The sequence below is a fragment of the Parasteatoda tepidariorum genome, chromosome X2 (assembly GCF_043381705.1).
Source record: "Parasteatoda tepidariorum isolate YZ-2023 chromosome X2, CAS_Ptep_4.0, whole genome shotgun sequence".
Classification (NCBI taxonomy): domain Eukaryota; kingdom Metazoa; phylum Arthropoda; class Arachnida; order Araneae; family Theridiidae; genus Parasteatoda; species Parasteatoda tepidariorum.
Genome location: NC_092215.1, coordinates 36450491 through 36463046, shown reverse-complemented (window position 1 = coordinate 36463046; position 12556 = coordinate 36450491). Strand labels below are relative to the sequence as shown.

Sequence of the window (12556 nt, the reverse complement as noted above, 5' to 3'; positions counted from 1 at the left end):
TTAATCTCAGCGTCTAATATGAAAATGACTTTATAAAAGAGAAAAGAGATATTAAAAAGAAACTATGTCTTTAATTCATTTACTATTTGAATAAATTTTCATGCAAATGTCTCAAAATTTAAATCAATATTTCGTTATTATTTCAGCAAATTTTCGTGTTCCTACTGTTGGTAAATATATATGAATGGTTCTCTTTTTATGCAAACTAATAATAATATAAATGAACGATTTAAAATTTATATTAAAAATCATGATTTTTTGTAAATAATATTATCCACTTGATTTAAGTTTAAAATGTAATGAAAAAGTATTTTTAAGAAAAACTAACATAATTTATATATTTTTTTTTTGTTTGGAATATATTTGAAATAGCCAAAGCTAGGTAAATTTAAACTAGTTAATTCAGATATTCCTATAAAATCATCTAACTAGCTAATGTTTTCTTAAGATGTGTATATTTTTTTATATCCGTTGTTGAACAATCTTTTGGGCTTACGACTGCTGATGTTCAACTCCGTTGTCTTGTAATTTTGAACTCAATCCAGAAGACGAGGTGACTCCTGGATCAAGTATTGGGAGAAATTTTCCTTCATGGAGTACATTTTAATGGAACTACCCCGCATCTGCGTTACATGGAGAGAGAAAACTCGAAAACGTCCCACGGTTAGCCCGACGGCAGAGGGACTTCAACCCATGAACAATCTACCATTAAGGATATATTACGTCAACACTGTAGTCAGCGCAAGACGAACACTGAATTCCCGGAAACATCACGGCTCAAGATGCTCATATTACGCAGATTTCTTTTTTTCATTTCCATATATGAATAAGTATACTCTTATAATTAGTTCACGGAGAACAAATTCCATTCATAAAACCAAAATATACCGTATTTAAACCATTCATTTGCTAATTTTTTCATTCATTTGGCAAATGTTTACCGGTAATTCTGAATTGAAAAATTTTTCTTTATACCACACATGTCGTAGAAATACAAAACTGAAAAGAATGTTTTACCAAATAACTAATTTAGCTGTTTTTTATGCCATGCTCTTAGAAATCATGATAAAATTACTTTATTTAACAAGATTTACAAAAAAACAGCATGGTAAAAAAACTCCTTTTTAATGTGTTATTTTACTAGAAGTTATATCCAGGGAGTTTCGAATAAAATACTGTGACTTTTGCTGTTCCCCCATAAAGACAGAATTGCGGCATACTATAAAATAAAATATAAAATTATTATAGCAAAACTCTTTCACTGCAATTGCATTTTTAAAAATAATTTTCAGCCTCAATTTTTCTTAATTGAGACAGAATACAAAATCTATTATATAATATACAGAATCTATTATAACATAAATAGATGTAAATATATTTCATGTAAATTAAATGATTTAAAAAAACAGTAAAGTTAAATTCGCTCACAGAACATATTTATTACAAATTAAATATCGCTTCCATTTTCATTTTGATTTTTTTTTAAAAAATGGTATGCTACATGCATTTCAACACACTCCCAGTAACTCCAAATTATAACGATAGAAATTACATTAACTAGAAATGTATCTAAATCTCTAATTTATATCCAAATTAAAATAAATGTCCTATGCCTTTCTTCTCGTTATGCAGCATATTTAAATATCCTTTTATTTAATGCGCACCTCTTTCTAAATAAATAAATAAACTCTGAATTGTGACTAGAATGCGATAAAATTTTTGAATTTTATCTCTTCGCCTGCAACTATCGCTTGATTTACTTTCAGAATAGAACGAAAAAGTCCATTGTTTTTAAAAATACTTTGTCCCAAAGAGAGGCTTCATTACTGATAGTTTATCATGGCCTGCTTAGAGTAAACAGCACAAAATTACACCCAGCGGAGATATCCTTGGAGAAAACGAGTTTAAGTCATGGATCATTATAATAAATCCTTCGTAAGTTTCTTACTTTTTTTTAAGCTCGCTAAAATAATGATTTAAAAGAAGTCAGGAGCTATATCATGTAATTTAAGAGCGAAGCTTTGTTTAAAATTGTTTTAACTAGATCAAGAATAATATTTCAAAGGACAAAGATATTGATCAAATTTACTGCATTTATCATTTCTGAAGATTTCTTAGAAATATATAGCAAGCGTCGATTTAAATCAAATATGAGCTTTTAATCTTGGCTTATATAATTTCTCCCTAGCATGCTGGTATTTTTTTAATATTTGTTGCTCTATATCCATCTATTTATATCTATAAGACACACACACACACACACACATATATATATATATATATATAATGTTCTTCATTTATCCATAGCATTTTGTACTTTGAAATTAAAATTGAAGATAATTTTTGTACTAAGCATGGTAATTAATTAAATAAACTTAAGAAATTAATATATATAATGACTAGACGCGTAAAGAAAGATATGATTGAAATATATGTTCCTTTTAAATAAATTCTTAGGATTAAGTAAAAAAGAAATATTAGATATTTTATTTGTTCCTCTAACTCCTGCTCGGTCTCTCTAGCTTTAATTGTCCATCCTATAAATTTTTAAAGAAATCCAAATTATAAAATAAATAAATTTATAGAATTGAACAGTAATTTAAAAAACTTGTAGAAACATGTTTATACGACTGCAATAAATTTAAATAATTATAAAAACCCTCAATACATAAGCTTGAAGCATTGGGATTCTATGTTCTCATACACATGCGTTTATATATGTGTTAATTAATTTCAAGAAATCTAACTAACTAGACTCGTAAATTTATAGTATTGGAATGTGATATAATATTCTCATATGCGTGCGTTCATATCACAGTTTAATCTGAGTTATGTGTTAATCAGTCTATAAAGTTCTTACATAAACAGTGAGTTTAAACAAAATTAAATTCAAGTTGAAAATGATTAATCTCAGCGTCTAATATGAAATTAAGAATAGATCTCGCTTCAGTTAGTACACGCTACAGAGAGGTAGACAACCATGGCTTCCCCATAATGATGGTGTTAACGGGTCAGTGCTTATCTAGCTTTGCAAGGGCTGCGACCATTTAATTACACCAGGGCGCCGAAGATTTCATTAATGCTGCTACTGTCCGTGCATCAGAATGGTCATTATCAAACTAGTGATTATGTGGAACTGCAAATTCACTCTTAACTAGATTTCGCTGTCCCTTTGGCGCGATATCTGAGTCTTTACTTTTCGCCGCGGCGTTAACGGCAAAAACGTGGGTAATGTCTCGAAATACGTGTAAATGGATGTGTATTTAAAACTTTGAGCATTTCTCTTCGGCATTTCGGCTTTTCCGGTCTAATTAGAGAGGAGCCCATTGATTTTTGGAACCTACGTTTCATGAATGGATGGCTTAATTGAACTGAGAACTGGAAAAGGAAAGATAAACAGTGTCTTGGAAAGCAATACTATGCTGAAGATATCTTATCGATTTCACTGGGTTACTTCTTGTTAAATAGTACTTTTTTGTATTTTTCTTAATTAGAGGTATAATTGATTTTTAGAAACAGTATAACTTTTCAGTTTTACAAATGGAAGGCATAATATACAATTTTTCCAATTAATTGTATATTATGCCTTCCATTTGTAAAATTCAAAAGTTATACTGTTTTCATACTATGCTTTCATGCACGAAAACATGCAGTAAAAGATTGGTATGGATTAGTATGTATAATTTATTGTAAGAAAAACTGTACGAGCTATGAAAATAAAAATACTTAGCTACGAGATGAATAATAAATCGCTTCATACATTGTAAACAGTTGAAAGCACTGTAAGAAATGGACACTAAAATATTACGATTTTTTTTAAAATTTTTGACGAAACCGTGTTCTGTTATATGCTCCGCGCAGAGTTTCAGTCAAAGTGACAAAATAATTATCGTCTCCTCTTCGAGAAAATTAATTTTTTCAAAATGAAAAAATATTTCATCACTCTGCTTGTTTTTTGTTTACTGAAAAACTCGTTGTTCTTGAAATATCTAATTATCATTGTATCATTGGCCCCATATCGGGGGATTAGTATTTCTGTAACAACACAAGAAGGACAGAAAGAACAGTGAAATAAATTACACCCCAGTCCAAAGCGGGATTCGATTCGGGAATTTTCCTGGTACGAGGCCAGCTCCTTGACCACCATACAGGACAGATTGCTTACTTCATCACTAAATTTTCGAATATTTACTCTTTATTCTAACTTACAACTCCCCGCTATGTTCTACGGTGAGGCTTCGAGTTGAAACGTTTTCGTCATACATTTGTGGAGGAGATTTAGAAGAAAAAACTTCAGTGATAAAAATTTCCCATGAGTGCAACTATAAGCCAGAAAGCGAAACTCTTTCTTTTTGATATGGTGTTACAATACAACAAGTATTATCCAAACTTATATCTAATACTGAAAACTCCTGCTTGTGTCGTGAAATTTGATTCTGACAAGCATTCATTAAAAAGTATTATAAACATAAAATAATACATGTTTTTTTTAAACTCTGACACAACTTCTTCTAACTACTAATTCACTTTTTATAGCTTTTCTTAACTATCAATTCATTTTTATATAACTTCCTCTAATTAATAATTCATTTTTATATAACTTCCCCTAACTAGGTAAGAAGCATTTAATGAAATAATGTTAATACATTACTATATAACAATATAAAAAAAGAAGAAAAAAGTCCTGCGTATTTTTCAGTTTGGTTATTGCAAGGAGAAAAAAAGAAATCTAATACTTACAAGTAATTCTGAAATCATTTTCTCCAGAAAAATCATTTAGAGAGAAATTCTTTCTTAAAAAGAATAAAAATGTTCTTAATAAATGCCTCGCATGAAGCAATCGAGGAGATTTAGAAGAAAAATCTTCAGTGATAAAAATTTCCCATGAGTGCAACTATAAGCCAGAAACCGAAACTCTTTCTTTTTGATATGGCGTTACAATACAACAAATAATATTAAAACTTATATCTAATGCTTAAAACTCCTGCTTGTGCCGTAAAATTTGGTTCTGACAAGCATTCATGTAAAAGTAACATAAACATAAAACTAGACAAGTTTTTTTCCTTCGATTTTTGCCTGTTTGTAAGAGCTGGCGAAAGAAGAATAAAATGGGATATGGTTGGACTCGCAAAACGTTTTGTCGAAATCGGGGTAGGGCTAAAGTTCCCGTAGAGAATTTTATGCCTTAGCACAAGGTTTGACGATCTGACACGAGGATAAAATTTTATGACCAATATGACGAACGGCGAAGCTTTTCTCGAATCGTATCATATGGTTGAAAATTTTGCTACGTAAACCTTGCCGAAAGAAAGCTAACAATGAAGCAAGGGGTCATATAACCCTGAACCTACTTTGAGAATACAGATTTAGTGAATAGAAATTTGTTATTGTAATTTTTTTTCCTCTAAGGCTAAAGTAACTGACAGGAATATATCTTTTGTAAAGCGTAAAAGGAAATAAATGGTATTGCATAAAATGTTTTTGAAAGGACGTTTCCTTATTCTACTCTAAAATGTGATTAACTTTTTTAAAATAAAGGTAATGGACTGAAACATATGACTAACTGAAATGTGTATTTCATTAAGTTATAAGAAATCGAAAGAATAAAAGCTTTAAAGTATTAAATTTTTTGTAGTTATTAAACTATTAACTTCTAGCAATTTAAAATACGAAACAAATAGCAAAATATTGCATAAATACATGAAACAATATTTGATTTTTTATTGCCAAATTATAATTAGTTTATATTTGTAGTTATTTTTACGTATATCTTGCCGAAAGAGAGCTTACAATGAAGCAAAAGGCCAGATAACTTTGAACTTACTTTGAGAATACAGATTTAGTGAATAGAAATTTGTTATTGTAATTTTTTTTCCTCTAAGGCTAAAGTAACTGACAGGAATATATCTTTTGTAAAGCGTAAAAGGAAATAAATGGTATTGTATGAAATGTTTTTGAAAGGACGTTTCCTTATTCTGCTCTAAAATGTGATTAACTTTTTTAAAATAAAGGTAATGGATTGAAACATATGACTAACTGAAATGTGTATTTCATTAAGTTATAAGAAATCTAAAGAATAAAAGCTTTAAAGTATTACATTTTTTTACAGTTAATAAACTATTAACTTCTAACAATTTAAAATACGAAACAAATTGCAAAATATTGCATAAATACATGAAACAATATTTGATTTTTTATTGCCAAATTATAATTAGCTTATATTTATAGTTATTTTTACGTATATCTTGCGGAAAGAGAGCTTACAATGAAGCAAAAGGCCAGATAACTTTGAATCGACTTTGAGAATACAGATTTAGTGAATAGAAATTTGTTATTGTCGTTTCTTTTTCTCTGAGGCTGAAGTAATTGACAGGAATATGTCTTTAGCAAAGAATTAAAAGGAAAAAAATTGTACTGCATACATTTTTTTAAAGAAAGCTTCATTATTCTGATCGAAAATGTGATTAAATTTTCTTTGTAGCTGTAATAATAAAAGTAATGGGTTGAAAAGTATGACAGAACTAAATGTGCGTTTCATAAAACTGAAAGAAATCTAAAGAATAGAACCTGTAATAAAATAGTAAGAATGTGTCATGTTTTTATATTTATTACCCTATTAAATTCTAGCAATAAAAATATAAAACCAATTACTAAATATTACATTTATATATAGTTATTAACCTATTAATATATAGCTGTTAACCTATTAAAATGATTATGTGTTTTGTAAAGCGACAAAAGAAGAAAAAATGGCACTGCATGAAATATTTTTAGAAGAGTGCTTCTTTTCTCAGCTTTAAAACTGCGATTAGCTGCTTTTTGTAGTTATTATAACAAAGGTAATGGGGTAAAAATTATGACTGAATTTAATATGTAACTGTATATATATTTGAAGAAATATGTGCTTTATAAATTTGTAAGAAATACGAAGAATAAAAGCTTTAAAAAATCGTAATGTGTTATGTATTTTTAGAAATTAAACTATTATCACTTAACGAAAAAAAGAGAAAACAAATGGCGAGATATTGCATTAATATCTGAAAAAGTTTTTTATCAGGATTTTTAAGGAAATAAATTATAACTAATTAATAAATGAGTAGTCAATGTAAGTAAGTAGCAAGTGATAGCTAATATTTTGTTTATTGTTTCATGTTAAAAATATTTTTGTTTATATTTTTGGCTTTTGTAAGTAAAATTTAATGAATTGAAGTTAACAATGGAGCAAAGCGTCATATTACAATAAACATACAGCGTGAATACATATTTATTAAATAGATAAATATTATCGAAATATTTCGTTTATTTCTCTTAAGCTAATGTGACTAACAAAAATATGTGTTTAATGGCAAAAAAACAAGTAGCGAAAAATTATCTAGGCATGAAATAATTTTGAAAGAACGTTTTGTCATTCATTTTTTTTAAATAGTTAGTTTATCAATATTATTGTTAGTATAAAAGAAATAAAATGAGAAGCAGGGTTCCCAAGGGTTTGAAAAGTTTCATAAGTGGTTGATATTTTAATATCCTTCTGAACAGCACTTCATATTAGCTGTTAAACAATGTTTATTTCTTTCATAATTTCATAGCGTTAGCGTTAGATCTCTAATTTGCTCAGCAGAAGATATCTGAACTTCAAAATGGTATCTTAAGAAAGGGTTTTTCCGGTAACGTAAGCCTAGATTTACTACCATTTTTATTTAACTTTAAGTTTAGTAGATATCCTGAAAAGTATCACGGAATGAATTATACCTTTAATTAAGTAGTAATAATTATTATAAAAAGTCCTTAAAAATATTAGTAAATCAAAACTTTTACTGCATTTTATTTTAATTTTATCAGAGTTCATAAACTGAACTTTACTACCAAATAAAATGCATAAATAAATGTGTTATCAATCATTTTATCCAAAATGCATAATTGACAATTTCGAACCAAAACATGCAATTAAGAAATAATATATTTTAAGTTGCATTTCAAGCCTAATTCCAATGGATTAATACTAATAATAAAGTTTTTAATATATTTTTCTTCTTTTTTTAAAAAAATATATTTTATTTCTGAGTGATTTTAATTATTTAAAAAAAATCTCAATCTTAAGTCAAATATAAAAAAGAAAAACTATAATGTCAAGAATTATTTAAAAAAATTAAAAGCATTAAAGTCGCACAAGTTTATATTTAATTCTGTTTTAATGCAAATAAATTGAAAAGAATATTATGCTTAAATCTCTATTTATGTACGACATAAAACCTAAAATATATCTGAAAGGCTTATAACAAGTATCACTGCTTTTGAATTCAAAAGTTTTTGTATGTTTACACTTTTTAAAATGATTCGTACTTTGATGATTGAAAAATCCAAATACCTTGAAGAATCAATGTTTTACGTTAGTATATTTCCCAAGAGTTCAAAAACATAAATATTTGCTACAAAGCCACCTATAACGAAACTGTTTGCTTACATATTTTTTGATAAAAACTTCAATCGTTCATGTATAAAGACAGATATTAATTTTTAATGTAGGAATATTTGCGTTTGAAGAAGATTTTTTAATCATGTTTTTCTAAACATATCGTAAGAACATATGACTTTTGTTTCTGTCTCATGACCAATAGCATTCAACAAATACTGAGAAGGTTACTTGAATAAAAATATGTGACAAATATGTTTTTGAAATGATGAATTTTTTGTTATTAAATTCTCATATGTTTATTTTTTTATGTATAACTAGAGTTTTTCAGAAAATCAAGGCTATTATAATTTTTTTTGAAATAAATTTGCGGATTTTTTTGAAACATAATTTCCCTTTAACGTTTAGAGATACATTGTTAGAAACTTTGTACAAGTAAATATTCAACAAAACTCTATTTTATTGTTATTTTGCCATATTCAAACGAAACAGTCAAATACTCATAAATAAGATAGTATTTAAAATGTTAATTGTGAGAAAAACTGTTTATGTACTGCTTTTAAATAATACGGTTAAACAAACACTGATCCCACATGAACTGATCCCACATAAACTGATCCCACCTAATGAAGTCACTTAGTTCCTTGCAGCTGGGTACATATTATAGACGAGAGGGATAATTTGTCGGACAGAACGGGGTTCGAGTCTCAGCGTTGACACCATAATATTTCCTCTATTCCCTACAAAACATAAAGAGTTTCCAGCTTCTTGCATTCCCCAGTTTGTGTCTTGTACTCTCCAATTCCTGGTACCTAAAAAAAGCCAAGCCTAAATGTTTTATTAAATTTTTTTAACGGTTTTGAAATTGTAAATGGTTAAAAATCCGTATGGTTCCGTATTCATAATTTTATTGCTAGTTTTAAACGGTTTGAAAATCGTAAAGATAAAAATATTCTTTACAGGTAGCTTTAAGGTTAATTGGATAGACAGACTGCTACTGGTTATTTCCCCATAATTTCAGAATAAAAATTCTAACAGTGCATGACAGCATATAACTCTGACAAAGGTTAAAAAAATATTTTGTTCAAAAAAATGTCTTTTTTGTGGTAGCAAATTTATTAATATATCAACGTTAATGCATTTAAAATTCATAAGACTCACGAATATTATATGTTTACTCTGAAGACTATTTCCAGACATGGCTGCATAAGAAATGAAGCAATAAACAAACTATTTGCTGACTTGCATGTATAAAATAATTTTTAAAGCTTTCATGCTTAGATGTTAAATGAAGGCTTTTCTTAGAAGAAACATATTGGTTATTACAACAAATAAAAATATAGTGAGAAATACAACAAATATAAATATAACTAAAATCTCTGCTTGAAAAACAGTGTTATCTTACTTTAATGTATATTTAACCGTGTTTGTATATAACAATATAGTAAGAAATACAACAAATAATACAACAAATAAAAATATAGTATAACTAAGAAAAATACAGGCTCTCAGTACAGCAGTTCTGACTAGCCTGAGAATTTAATCAAAAAATCGCTTCAACGTTTGACCACAATATCCGCACTATGAAGCACAATTCCGTACAAATTTGCCTCTCACTAAAGTGTATTATTATAAAACATGTTTCTGTAAAGTTGAACTATAATATACTTTTTCAGAAAAAAATGGTCGAGAAACAATTTATTTAATTGTTAATTTACCATATTCAAACAAAATAGATGAAATTATAAAAAAGATGGAGCTGTTAACCGTAAGAAAAATCATTCATTAAATATTAGACGGTAAAATATTAGAGGTCGTCAACTAAACCCGAAGCTAAAAAGAATCCAATGCTCCTTCTACGGAAGCTGGAAGCTAAGCCCTGTGATCTGGATTCATATTTTTATTTTCCATCATTGGACGCATAATAATCTTATAGCACTAAGCGTCAGACGAATACCTAATGAAGTTACAGCTGGGTGCATAGTTTACCAGGGAGGACAAACCAATGAATTTCGTGACTGGCTGAACGGAAGTTAAAATACCTGCGCTGGCACCACAATATTAATTTCATTCCCTTATTACATAAGGTATATCCAGTGTTCTGCACTCATCAATTGGTGATACTGAACTTTTTTAATACGAAATATCACATTCACTCATCGATGGCAGCACTACCGAGAATCTTAGCAAGAAAAATTTAAATATTTTCCAGCTCTCATGATATATGGTAAAACTAGATATTCAAAATATCCAAGTTCCACGGCTTACTTTAGAAAGTATAACATAACCGCAACCTTACTAACATAATCATTACCTAGCAAAACGTGAGATATAATCTACTGCAATTTACAATTAAAATTCATTTTTATGGTTTTAAATCCATGCTAGTTGTGAATGGTTACAAAACCGTAAACGTAAAGAAATGAACCACATCGTAAATGTTACGGTAAACTGGATGAACAGAGTGATGTCGGTGACTTCATCGTAATTTTGGAGCGAAAATTCTAACAGAGTACCCTGTAATCAACTCTTTGATGTATGGTGAGATTGTTTACTTTTGCGTCGAATTAAGATTGCCGTAAATTTAAACTTAATGCTGAATGGTTAACTAAAATATTTTACTGTGTAATGCAAATTTAAGTTTGAGTAGAAGTTGCGAAATGTCTTCAAATTTTAACAAAATATTTATAAATAATTATTTTTAGATTTGAAAAAAAGTTTAATTCACTACACGTGGTTTTACATTTCAACCTTTTCACTCACTGTGACACTTTTGTCTCTTCTCGAAATCTATAACTACATCTGCAATTATAATCAATAATTGTAGATGTAGATCTATAATTGTAGATAATTGTAGATCAAATCTATAACTACAATTTATCCACAATAAAGGAATTGAAGAGAATTATGCACAAAGTGTGTACGTGTTTCCAACCTTTTTTGTTTTTACAACTATGCAAACTCTACCCAATTATAAATAGGTTGATAGGTAATTTGAAACACATATCCGAATTTTTTATAATCGTTCTGTACCTTCAACTAACTAAAGAAGAATACAAAAAATAAAAACTCAAAATTTAAATAAGCAACTGTAAAAAAATTTTTGTTCTTTAATATTCTGCAATAACTGCACTCTGTTATATTAATTTTCGCGAAAAGTAAATTTACTAAAACATAAAAACGGAAATCTCAACTAACACATGCTAGTGTGAACTGACACTAAGTAAAAAGCAGAGAAAAATGTTGAAAGAAACCTCTAAGATAAATTTGAAATGAGAAAACTACATAATTCTTACATCAAATAAGTTAATATAATTAATCAATTTCAAACCTTAACATTATAACAAAAAAGTGACCACCAATATCAATGCTTGTGTGAACAATGTCCCAAAAGCTGAAGTTATAAAATGACAAAAATCCAAGTTAAACATTTCCTTTCCTTAGAAAATCACTAAAAGGAATTTTAAACAATGGGTTCGTATAGTGGAAATAAAAAAACTAGTCGAAATCTTGAGTTCCCTGAATCCCTGATGAGGTTTCTTTACTTTTTCTCTTCTTTCGATCTGAAGATTTTGCTGAATAATGAAGAAAAACCGGGTAAGGAGTAGCGCTTGAAGGAGCTGGTGATCACTGTGACCTAAATCTCGGAAGAAGCATATTGATTGACTGAATTTTTTTCTTCTTTTTCTTTTTATCCCAAGTTTCATATGAAGTTTTTTACTTTTTTCTTTTTTGGGTTCCTTAAATGTCATTAAATATCTTTGGCTCACGCCAATTAAAGCATAATCGTTCAATAAGATTGTCGTTTTCTTAAGTAAAAATATATCTTTTATATTACCTTGTTAGAAAACAATATATTATGATTGGATTTTTACAAGAATTGCTGAAACATGACTTAATAAGTATTAAATAGCAAAATAAAATTGTGGCTTTGCGCTTATTATAAAATATTGAGTTAAAATATTAAGAAGCAATGGAAAATAATAAAGATAAATGACAAGAGAAGAAAGAAAAATATTAGAATAAAATTATTTTTAAAAATGTTTGAATTTTTTATTTTTTTAATCTACACGCATTTTTTTTATTCATCTATTCTCTCTCTCTCTCACTATATATATATATATATATATATGTATATATATATAT

The 12556-nt window shown here is 28.1% G+C and overlaps 1 protein-coding gene across 3 annotated transcripts in view; it reads left to right on the top strand.

The window, feature by feature from the left end:
- LOC107447483 (leucine-rich repeat-containing protein 24-like) overlaps nucleotides 1-12556 on the top strand; it is a 475982-nt gene that overhangs the window by 124829 nt on the left and 338597 nt on the right. The window lies entirely within an intron of this gene.